This window comes from Dreissena polymorpha, chromosome 9 (genome assembly GCF_020536995.1).
Source record: "Dreissena polymorpha isolate Duluth1 chromosome 9, UMN_Dpol_1.0, whole genome shotgun sequence".
Taxonomy (NCBI): Eukaryota; Metazoa; Mollusca; class Bivalvia; order Myida; family Dreissenidae; genus Dreissena; species Dreissena polymorpha.
In genome coordinates, this window is record NC_068363.1 from 13008692 (window position 1) to 13020622 (window position 11931).

At 33.4% G+C, this 11931-nt stretch overlaps 1 pseudogene; it reads left to right on the forward strand.

Moving 5' to 3' along the window:
• Positions 1–732: 732 nt before the first annotated feature.
• LOC127846663 (uncharacterized) lies at positions 733–11931 on the forward strand (annotated as a pseudogene).

Genomic DNA, 11931 nt, shown 5'->3' on the forward strand with positions numbered 1-11931 from the left:
AGTGCATTCATTATTGCTTATACACGCATGATCCATTGACTTTATGTTTTCTTATATACAAACATAAAGTCAATGGATCATGCGTGTATAAGCAATAATGAATGCACTGCACTTATCATCTTGTAGACACAGCTGTCTAGCTGGGTTCGCATCATCATCGTCATACGTTATGTGAAAGCGTATCATTAATAATACATTGAAGTATTTTGTGTTAAAAACTACAAGGGATATCACTCATAAACAAAAATTACTCAACTTTATTTATTTTATTGAACAAAGTAATAGGGTCAGTAAGGTTCCGGGGTCAGTTTACTTTCATATTTAACATAGCAATAATAACAGCAATACCTCATCTTCTTTACCAATTCAAATACGCAATAACCCTTTGAACAGTCGTAGAGTGTGTTTCACAATGACTTGCAATTGCTGTCAAGGATAGTGTTTTCCACCATAAATTGCAATCACTGTCAATACATACTTTGTGCTAATGTTAATTATTTGTTAAAAACAGAAGAAAACTTTTAATCATTTCCTTAAATAATACATGTATTGTTTTATACCGGAATGTTAGCACGAATTCCCTGTATGGTACCTCATGTTACAGAGCGTGTTAATCACATGATGTAAATAAAAGCACACACATGCAACGTGAGGTCAAGCTTATGAATATTTATCAGTATGAACTATTTTTAGAACAGTAACATCGAGACAACCAATCAGAAAGCGGCATTTCAAAACGTAAACACAACAGTTGCGCGCGACCCTCTCGACCTGAATAGTTTGACAGTTAAGAAGAAAATCTTCCGTCGAAAATTTAAAGAAAATCTCCATTCTGCGTGACAGAAGACATAGGAAACTTTTTTAAAACGGCAACTAGGAGATCTCCTGACAAGAGTCTGGTAAGTGGCTATTGGATTTTTTGCTGTTTTAGGTGAATATTCTTGTTGTAACATCCCAGCGTCTCAGCTGATTTGTGTTCACTAAGCGCTGACCTTCACTTTGCTTGACAACTAGACAAATGTCAAAGATTTTAACGATCAAAATGCTTATTATCTACTACATTAAATGAGATACCGAGTTGGCATCACACAATTAAATATCTCTTCTATCAGAATCTGTGTAGATATGCAAGATTTTAATTCAAAATAGTATTTTTTGCTGATGCAATCAGATTGGGTGTGTTCGTTTCATGCATAATTTGCAAAAACTGATCTATATTTAGAAGATTGATTTTGTCTTTGTTTGTGCCTGATCTTGTTTTTTTGTACAGGAATGTCATTCTTAAAAGAATTTTGTCTTAATTAATTTACATCTACTATGAACTAGTCGGAGGCATGTTTTTTTCCTTTGATCGATTGTTCTTTGAGGTTTGCAACGGACTGAGTTTGCAGCTCAACATGTAATTTCCCTTAACAATGTTAAGTGCTCACATAAACTATTGTACTGAACATTATGCAATAACACTGTCATGCAGGCAAACAAGTATTATGTTTTGTCACACGACCCACACTACTTTTTGGGTGAAAAGTGCCTTAAAATGACGGGTATGGCAAAATAACGCTCTTAATCAAGTTAATGCTGAAGTGTTTTCAGGAAGCTAATAGAAAGCGGATGGTTAAATAAAAGTTTCAGTCAATTTCAACTAAGAATTTGAGTACAGTCATGAACATTTGAAGCAAAATCTACCTAATTGCTGGAGATCTACAAAATGTAATAACTTGACAAGCCCCAGGACCCACCACCCCAACCCCAAATGAAACGGAGAATCCTAGCGAGTCCAATCAATTCAGAACTTATATATTGCATGACTTGTATGTTTATGGTATCCTTTCCTAAAGTTTCATCTATTCTTATAGATTCGGCAACCACCATAATTAACTCATCTTAATTAATTAAGAAAGTATAAGATTTTTGGGATGTAAGTCTACCGACATGACTTATAGATGAAGTGTGAGTTTCGTACAGTCCCATTGATTTATTGCAAAGTTATGGGTCTTGGACAAAACTGTTTTCTCTAAATTAGCTGTGGCTATGGCACAAACTCAGGTCTTGTTGACATATAGAGACAGTTTCTATTGCTACTTGTAAAAAGTCTAATTCAGCTCAGCTGTTGAATCTGATGAATACCTGTATACATGTATTGATGTGTATAACTTGTTGAGAATTGCTGGTGCATGTCTGATAATGCAGTATTGCTGGATATACCTGAAACTGTAACATGTTGGTCTTACAAACTGCTGATGCAAATAATGAATGTTTTGGAAGTAAGGCTATCATTTGATTATGGTTTTTGCGAAATACAACTGTTCAACTTTGTATACATTAAAAGAAGTACACAGCTTTAAAATAGTGACATTTTGGTTAAATAAATATGAATTTTATGATGTGTAAGTTGTAACCATGCAATCAAAGTTATGCATACAAAATGTCAGAATGCAAATAAACTAATATTGCAGTGTGAGAACTAGGAAGACTACTGCAGTAAACTGATTAAGTGCAGATCCACTTAAGTCAATGACAGGTAATTAACTCTTTCTGGGGTGAAATTATTGACATGTTCTGACTGAATATATGTGCCTCTTCTATGATAACCTTTACAAAGTTGTTTCAAAATAGTACAGGGAATTGCACATTAATTGTGAAATGTTGCACAATATTTTTGCCAAAGGCAACAACTTTAGGCTGTTTGAGTTGTTTAAACCAGCTTGTAACCAATTACACATTGATTGTTATGCAAGATGTGAACAAAAGACATGGTAAATCTATATTAAATCTTGCAGATTAATAGCTGTTAACAGCTTGCTGTCATAAACAGGTTTTTTTCAATAATAAGCTTCAATAAGGGAATTAAAGTTGTTTATTTATTTTTATTGACTAAGCTTCAGAAAATAAATGTTATCTCTGATTTTCTTCATTTATGGGATTAATGGTGTAAATAAATTGCTTTTGTTAGTTATCGTCAAAAGCCCATCTATACAAGTAACAATAAAGTAATCTTTTTTCATGCCAGCATGCTTAAGCATATTTTAATAGTTTGATAATTAAGATTGATCTAAAGATAGATAATTATCTTGACACAAATGTTATGCAAATGGAATGCCTTGAATGATTTATTTAATTGAAGCAAGGAAGTCTTTAAAAGAATGCATAGCTTTCGCAGAAAGTTTTAGATGTTTGACACATACTAATTCTGTATTGACAAACCCTTATCAACAGATCTTATCTTCCAACAGATGTATTTTAAGTGTCATAAAATTGTCAGGTAATATGCCTCAAGCAAAATTGAGATGTATTTATTTTGATTTCATCATTTTTAACAGTATAGGTCATCAATGATATCACAGTGGTCAGGTATTTGAGCTTTCTCAATTGTACTGGCACTTCCTAAAAAACTACATGGACCAGTAACTGTTGATAGCTGTCAATCAACTACTGTGAAGACCAATCATGGGTGTATATTAATGTTGTAGTGGTAATCATATGCACATGACTACATTATCAAATGGATTATTATTAAACCCTTGGACATACACTCCAAAGGCTATACATTTCTGTCCACTGGTTAACTGTCAGATCTAAGCAGTTTACCATTCCAGTGAGTTTATTTTCAATATTCTGGGAATCAGGGTTCAGTCATTGTGCAGCTTTTTTCAAGTATTTTGGAATGGGAAAAATTGACTTGGTTGATTTTGTTAAATTTGTGTTTGTTTGTTGTTGTTAGTTTGCAAATAATAAATTTAAAATTGAGATTACAATGTTTTTCAATATTATATTTACATTATTAAAGGGCTGGGCAGAGAAATGAACTAACTGTTAACTTTTATTGTTTGGGGTGAATTGTCTGGTGTTGAAATTTCAATTGGAAATTTAAAGCATTCATTTGGGGAAAATATTATTATGGATATCAAGAATGGGGTCAAATTTGACCAAAACTCAGCAGTTTTAAGTTGACATGATATGGTTAACTAACCACTTTCTTACTGGCTTTATAGTAGAAAAGTTTTGGAAAACGAATCCCCATGTGTTATGGGGCTAGGCTTATTTATGATACTAAAGATGGGCCATTATAATATTTTTAACCCTTTCTTACTCAGAAGCAAGGTGAAAATGGCTATATGACTTACTTGCAGTCTCTTCAGGTTTTGTGCCGTTTGCTGCTCATCAGTATCTTAGAGTTGAAATGAAGACTTTATATTTAAATCAAGTAAGAAAGGTCTTAAAATAAAATTAACTTTCTGAGTGACTTGTAACCATCTGTCATTCCGTCTGTTTCATCCGTTTTCTGTCACAAAATGTTGAAAAGAGGGGTTGTTACATAATGTGTAGATTTGGTAATTGTACTTATAATGTTTTTTTTCAAACTGATATATTTTAAACAAAATTTAATGCAATAAAATTTAAAGTATAATAATAATAATGAATTACATGTTAATGAAAATGAAACAATAAAAAGTAAAGTATAAAAATTTTAAACATGTCTTGTTTGCATTTACAAACATGTTTTGGAATGTGCTTGGGCAGATGTTATCAGTTTTACCTCTGTTCGCTTTAAAGCCCTTTGTCCCTTATTGGCCCTTTGTTCCATGTTTAGCAGATATTGATTTTTCTGATTGGCCTTTTCATGGTGTCAACAGTTAACAGAATGTTTTGATGTTATTATTGGAAAATTGATTTATTTTGGGAGATTTTATTATAGACAAAAGGTACAGATTACACCAAAGGAACATGGTATATAATCAAATCCCAATTTTGCTGTCCATATGCACTTCATACGTTCAAGGCATTCCATTTTTATTTAGGAAGCATGATCAGATTTGACTCTACGGGTAAGTTGAATAACATTTTATTCAGTATTATATTAACTGTAGATGTTTTTCTTGTTGTTTTAAATAATCAACCTAATTTTAGAACACTTATTATTCCATGTCAATTAAACATGTGTATTTTTACTTAGCATAGGACTTTTCGAAAATCATTAAGTGATTAATTCTTTAAACTGTTAACTGTAAGCATGTGAATCGATAAGTGATGTTTTTTTAAGCTGCCAAAATCATAAAACTCAAATTAATAAAATTACGGTACATGCCTGGAAACCAGCTTAAACATGATGCTTGTGCATGTCAGTTATGTATTACATTGAATTGAGATGAAAACATGTATGGCAGATTTATGTGTTGCTGGTTGAATTGTGGTTTCTGTTCTAAGAATGTAAAAGGTTGAATTTGTCAGGGTCTCTTAAATAATATGCAAGCTCAGCACATCATGTGCATGTTGCTGTTTTCAGAATGATCTTATTGTTTGTTAGCAAATACATGTTTGTTTGGGTGTGTATTTATATTCAGCAAATGTTGAAATGTAAGTGAAAACTGAAGGAGCATGTTAATGATAAGCTCAATTACAGCTTTATAGAATGCCATTAGTGGATGATAAAAAAAGATCATTATTTTGGTGTTCAAAATTGCAAATTGATACTGTTAATTAATGATGGTGGTCTTGATTGTGATTATTTTATTGAAAAGCTAGTTTTATTTTACTTGTTAGGTTTAATTTCATGTGATGAAAATAGATTAGAGCCTGGCTCTGGGAACTAGAGATAAATGCATGAGTGTGACATCTTTTCTCAAAGGGGCCTGTGCCTTCTAATTTCCTTCCCTGAGGTGTCTTTTTAATCACATCCCAAAATCACATGATACAAGTTTTCTGAAAATTCATGTGCTTTGAGTATTTGCTTGCACTCAAAGTGCAAAACATTTTTTGTGTGAGAAAGTATAAAAGTTAGAAATATATATTTCTTGAATGAATTGTTTTTCTTCCATGATTGCTAACAATTTTCCTTGTTTTTAAAATAAGAAAGAAGAGGGTTGTAGAACTTTCTCCTTATTAATTTAAATTTTATTTTATTAGTGTGTTCCATTGGTAAATTATTATTTTATAATATTTTTATTGTTTATCTGGTCCAAAACTTAATAAAAAGTCCTATCAAACCAAAAATATAAAAATGTTGGCCTTTAAGCATCTGTTTTGGTGACATCAGTTTGATTTAATTATTTCAATGATAATGAAAACTAAATTAAATGTTGAATTGTTTGGTAACAATATGCATTATTGTGTTTCGACAGAATGTGAAATAATTACCGGCATTATTGCATGTCCCCTCAGGGCCCCCCCAAATAGTCCATCTCATATATATTTTTTTCAAATGCCAAGTTCATGTCACAGGTGGAAGTAACGTACCCAGGATAGTATTTTTCATATATATATTTTTTAGGAGCCCAATATATTCAAATTAATGTATAAAATCATGTTTAATGAGAAAAAATTGACAAAGAGCCATGAAAAAAAAAACAACACCCTCTGATATTGGAATCATAACATAGTTATGATTCCAATATCAGAGGGTGGGGAATTTTTTTTTCATGGCTCTTTGTCATTTTTTCTCTTTAAACATGATTTTATATATTTATTTGAATATATTGGGCTCCAAAAAAAAAAAAAAAAAAAATACTATCCAGGGTACGTTACTTCCACCTGTGGTTCATGTTTGTTAATATTTGCCTGACCTTGAGCTGGCTGGATATACCCAGTATTTGACCATAGGTCAGTTTATGTGGACATTAACCCTATGAGTGTTTATCTTATATAAAGCAACTGCTGCCAGCACTAACTGTTTAACTGGACAGGTGAAAGTCAGGTGAAAGATTGGTGCATGACCAGTCAAGTCATCTCAGGACATGGACTTACAATCTGGACATAACTTGGCCACTTTGGAGGCCATGATTAATTTCAAACTACTTAAACCACTGTAACAGGCATGTTTCATCTTATAAAGTGCTGATCAGTCACTGTGACCAAAGGGGAATTCTCTCACCTGTTAATAACTTAAAAATAACCCATTTAGCTTCATTGAAGTATATGCGCTTCAAGTTCAAGTGTCATCCCAGATAAGTCGGGTGCCAGTTATATAGGCTTATCAGGGATGACACTTCTGTTTTTATTGTATTTTTTGTTTACAAGATAAGAAGACTCTTCTGATGAAAATCAGTTCAGGGATTTTTTTATCCTAGATAAGCCTGTGCAGACTGCACAGGCTGATCTGGAAAACACTTAAAGCACAATCATGCATTTAAACCCCATTTTCTCAGAGTGCGACTCATAATTATGATAGTTATCTCTGTTTGCAGGTAAGATGCTTAGCTGGGCCAGTTACTTGTTTGGGTCGTCTGCCACCGCAGAAGAGCAGAATATTGAGCAGACTGTCGCCATGGAGACAGAGACTCCGTCCAATGACAAGGACTGGGTGGTGGTTGACCATGCAGGTAAACATTTCGAGAATAAAAGTGCCTTTCTGGGAAAACGGGGCTTGATGCAATAACAGTATGTTAAGTGTCATTCAAGATGAGCCTGTGCAGTCTGCAGAGGCTCGTTAGGGACAAGACTGTAGGCTTTTATGAATTGTTGTTTTATAGGAAGTCTCTGATATGAAAATGTAGACAGTCAGAAAGTGTTGTCCCTAGTTAGCCTGTGGGGACTGCCCAGACTGAGACGAAACTATGCACATGCATTAAGCCCTGTTTTCCAAAAAACATGTCTCAAGTTGTGCGTGTGTGGGATTGCAATAGCTTTTGTTAGATTCAGCTGATTGAAAGAAGCAGTATCTGAAAGGGCTGCCATTATCAGAAGTTTATGAGAAATTAACAACTGAATGTTATGTATTAAATTATCCGTTTTTGCACTGGGACTTCTTAAATTTGCTGCCATGGAATTTCAAGCATTTCAATGTTGCGCTTATGGAAGTTCCATCATGCATGGATGTATAATGAGCAGAAAGATTTCAATCATTTATCTAAATGTTAATCTCTTTGACTGAATGAGCATGTAGAACTCTGATGAACAATACCATCAACAAAGACATTTATGCTTAAATTTAATTTCTAAAATACTAAGTAACACTGTCAAAACTTCCAAACATTGTGAATCTTTAATATTATTAGCAAGTCTTCCAAAACATGACTCTAAAATTCAGTCTTTTAGATTTCAAAAGTTAAAGACCAGGTACCATATGTATAGACGTTACAGCCACCATATCTGCTTTTGAGCATGAAACCTTGCTTGACTGATAGGGTAGATCCTATTGCGTAATTGGACACACTGGTCCGAAACATTAGACTGGTTGGCACATGGCATAAAACAATTTTTCGCATGCTGCAGCTTATATGTTTCAGTTGCATCTTGTTATTGACTCTTAAACACAGAGCCTTATCATTTTAACCATTAAAACCAACAAACAATCTTAATATTAAAGTGTATGTAATGAAATTCACCACTTTGAAAAATTTGTCGCCACTTTAGAGAATTTGTCACAATTTGCGACAGTGGCGATCGGCAGCGATACCCTTGAAAATAGCTTGGTTATTAAGCTTCTGCAATACTGTTTTGGTGGATTTCCTCTAGTTCTAACTAATCTTTTTTAATTATGTATGAAGGTTTATGAAGGTTAAATAAGGATTGTCTGATGCACTTTAGTTTTAATAATTTTCTTTTTCTGTGCATGTTTATATTTAGTTAGTTGTAAAATAGACTCCACCATGTATTGCATGACCTTTGTTGGTGTTCTGAATTCCAGTGGTAGCCAGGGTAACAGTATATTGAATATTAAACCTTTAGGAAATCTGTGAACTTATGTTTATAACATTAAAATGTATATTAAATTTAAGTTCCTAAAGTTTAAATTTTAATAAGGTTATTGATACAAGCTGGCCTCTGGAAAATCCTCATGTTAATGCATTTGCGTAAAGTATCATCCCAAATTAGCCTGTGCAATCTGCACAAGGTAATCAGGGACAATACTTTATCCATGAGTGTGGCTTAAATGTAATTGATAAGTAACATGTAACAAGAAATTTTTACTTATGTGACTATATTTCCAATGTTAAATCATTGTTATATCTAATGTCATATAATATGCATCCAACATTAAAATTGAATCTGAAATTGTTTAGTGAAAAATAAAAAACATCAAACTATAATTATTTATAATAACCTGATAGTCAATAAATGAAGTTGTAATATATGTTTTAGTAAATTATACTTGCATATGAATGTGTAGTAAAAGCACTCATAGTGAGTCTGAAAATTGGAAACTGTTAATTTTATAATTTTTCAGAAAGGATCCTATATCCTAAAATATTACTATAAAATTAAAGAAAATTATAATAAAAACATTTAGCCATATGCTTGTTGGTGCAAAAGAAATAATATTTAAATCAAATAATTAGTATAATGAAATTTTCTGTATGTTGTACAATATATATTCCCTTTGAAGGTAAAATTAAATAAAAATGTTCTTAAACTGCAGAAAACAAAAAGATAAATTATTTGTTTTCCAATTGCAAATATACAAATTAATGTAACTTGGCAAACTTTAATATAGTACATGCTTTATAATTATACTCACTCTTTGTAGACTCAGATTTAACTGGTTAAGCTTAAATTTCGATGCCTATTAGATCCCTTTGTTGAAATGTCTAGATTTGCCTAGTCTTAAATTTCGATGCCTATTAGATCCCTTTGTTGAAATGTCTAGATTTGCCTAGTCTTAAATTTACAGTAGTCTGCCAGTCTAAGGAATGCACACTTGCTCGTGCAGCAACATGCAGTGCTCCAGCTAGGCCTAAATCGAAGGGCGCCGCACCCTGCCCTCCCGCACCTCCGCCCTGCCCCCCCCCCCCCCCCCCGAACCTCCGCCCTGCCCCCCCCCCCAAAAAAAAAAATTTTTTTTTTTTTTTTACATATGATTATCATAAATCTCTTATTACAATGTAATTACTTAATCCTCATTGTAGACATTATATTTGAATGGTTTAATAATAATGGGAATAATAACAATTATTTATAATATATAAATTCACATGCAATAGGAAGCATTCCAGAAACACCCCGCGCGCTCGTACGTGCCCTTTTCACAAAATACTGCGCGTCGAAAGTGCCCTTTTGACAAAATACTGCGCGTCGAAAGTGCCCTTTGACAAAAAGCCCCCCTGCCCTTTTCAAATCCTAGCTGGAGCACTGAACATGATTTAAAATAAATTCCTTTGCCAGACATGAGATGGTTCATACAGAGCAAACAGCTTCATCATTCATAAATATTCAATCATTGTAGAAAACATCTACAACATCAAAAGATGATCATTTGCAAAAGGGTCATTTTGTCTCTTGCAGACTGTTGCTTCGGTCATCTACCGACAGCGCAGAGGAGTAACGTGACCTGTTACCCTGACAACCAATACCATGGTTACCCTGGCAACCAATACCATGGTGATGCCTTTGACATGTGCAGCACTCTGAGTGACCTTAGTGCCTGTAGTAAGAGTGACTCCTCGAGTCCGTCCAAACTGTCCACTCCCGGTTCTCTTAGTCCCGTTTGTAACTCCCGCCATTTGTTTGTTCGTACTAACCATGGGCACTCTATGGAGGCCTGGATTTCTTACCCCACCCTCATGTTTTACTGCAGGCCATGACGAGATGCCGAAAGTGGGAATTACGGACTTGGAGAATTTGCTGATTGAACACCCGAGCATGTCTGTGTACAACGCTCGGGCAGTGCAGGAGAGGAGAGTAACTGTTCTGACGAGTCTTCCAGTGAAATCGTTGTTGTAAAGTCAAAAAGATCTACATGGGGTAAGCAGACAAGATCCGAAACACGCGCGGGCTATCTCTGCGCGGGCTGAACTCATGTCTCAGGTATCCAAGGTGAAACATGCTCAAAAATTGCAGCAGCAGCGCACAACGAAACGCAATAACAAAAAGGGTTTGGAGAAGCTGAATAAAGTGTCAGTCTGTGATAAGCACATCTCTCGCAAGAATCGTGTACGAAATCCATCCGGTCGCATGAATGGACGCACACCCCAGAGGAGAAGCAGTAATAGGATAGCATGTTATTTTTAGATGCTTGTGAATATCTTGAGCATTTTTACACTGTTGAATATGTAAAACTATTTCCTTGTTTTATGGCTTACTTTGACGTGTTGACGTATTGTTGTTGGTTTAGTTGAACTAAAATGTAATCTTCCTATTTGAAATTTTTATAGAAAAACATTTGCTATGCTATTTATTGAAGTTTAGCCTTTAGTTTGAATCCATAATTTGAGTATTATAGTTATTCTTAAATTACAAAAAAAAAAGAAAAGTTCATATAAATATGTAAAAAAATACAGAAAAGGTAAAAATCAGGTATGCAATTAATTGCATGCTTGAATAAAAAATGTCACATTTTCCATTGTCGCCCACTTTTTGCTGTTCTCTGTAATTTTATTTGCTTTTCATAAGACAAATTATTAAAAAAACTAACAAAAACAAACACTGTTTTTTCTTACTGTTTTGTGTTGGGGTGGGGATGATCGATTTAAGTTTGTAAGTCAATTATTAAAAACTCATATTTAACTTGGTTTCTTTTAAAATATGTAATTTAGTTACTTATGCAACAAACCTTAAACAAGTGTGTATGTATATCAAATAAGAGGTCTAAGCAAGGAATAGTTAGAAATGTTTAATCATTAAAATTAATCAATTGTTGTGCCATGATGTTTATTTAGACCTAACATTTAATGTAATTTATTAAATTTCTGATGAGCTTATTTTTTGGCATTTAACATTATTTATATAATGAATATTATATAGAATGTATGTACACATTTAGATTTAGCGGGCAAATAGCTTGTTTCCCAAATGAATAGATAGAATAGTTGTCCATGTTGCATTCTTTGTTCGAAAATGTCTAAAATTGTTGTTATGTTGTATATTAACTGCCTTTACGCAAATATTTAAATTAAATTAAGTCATAAACTGTTTGCAATGATTTCTGTTCTAAATTAGGAACAAGTTGCTTATGATCTTTTGATGTTAAGTTTTGATAAAAAGACCACTTCTGTGCAA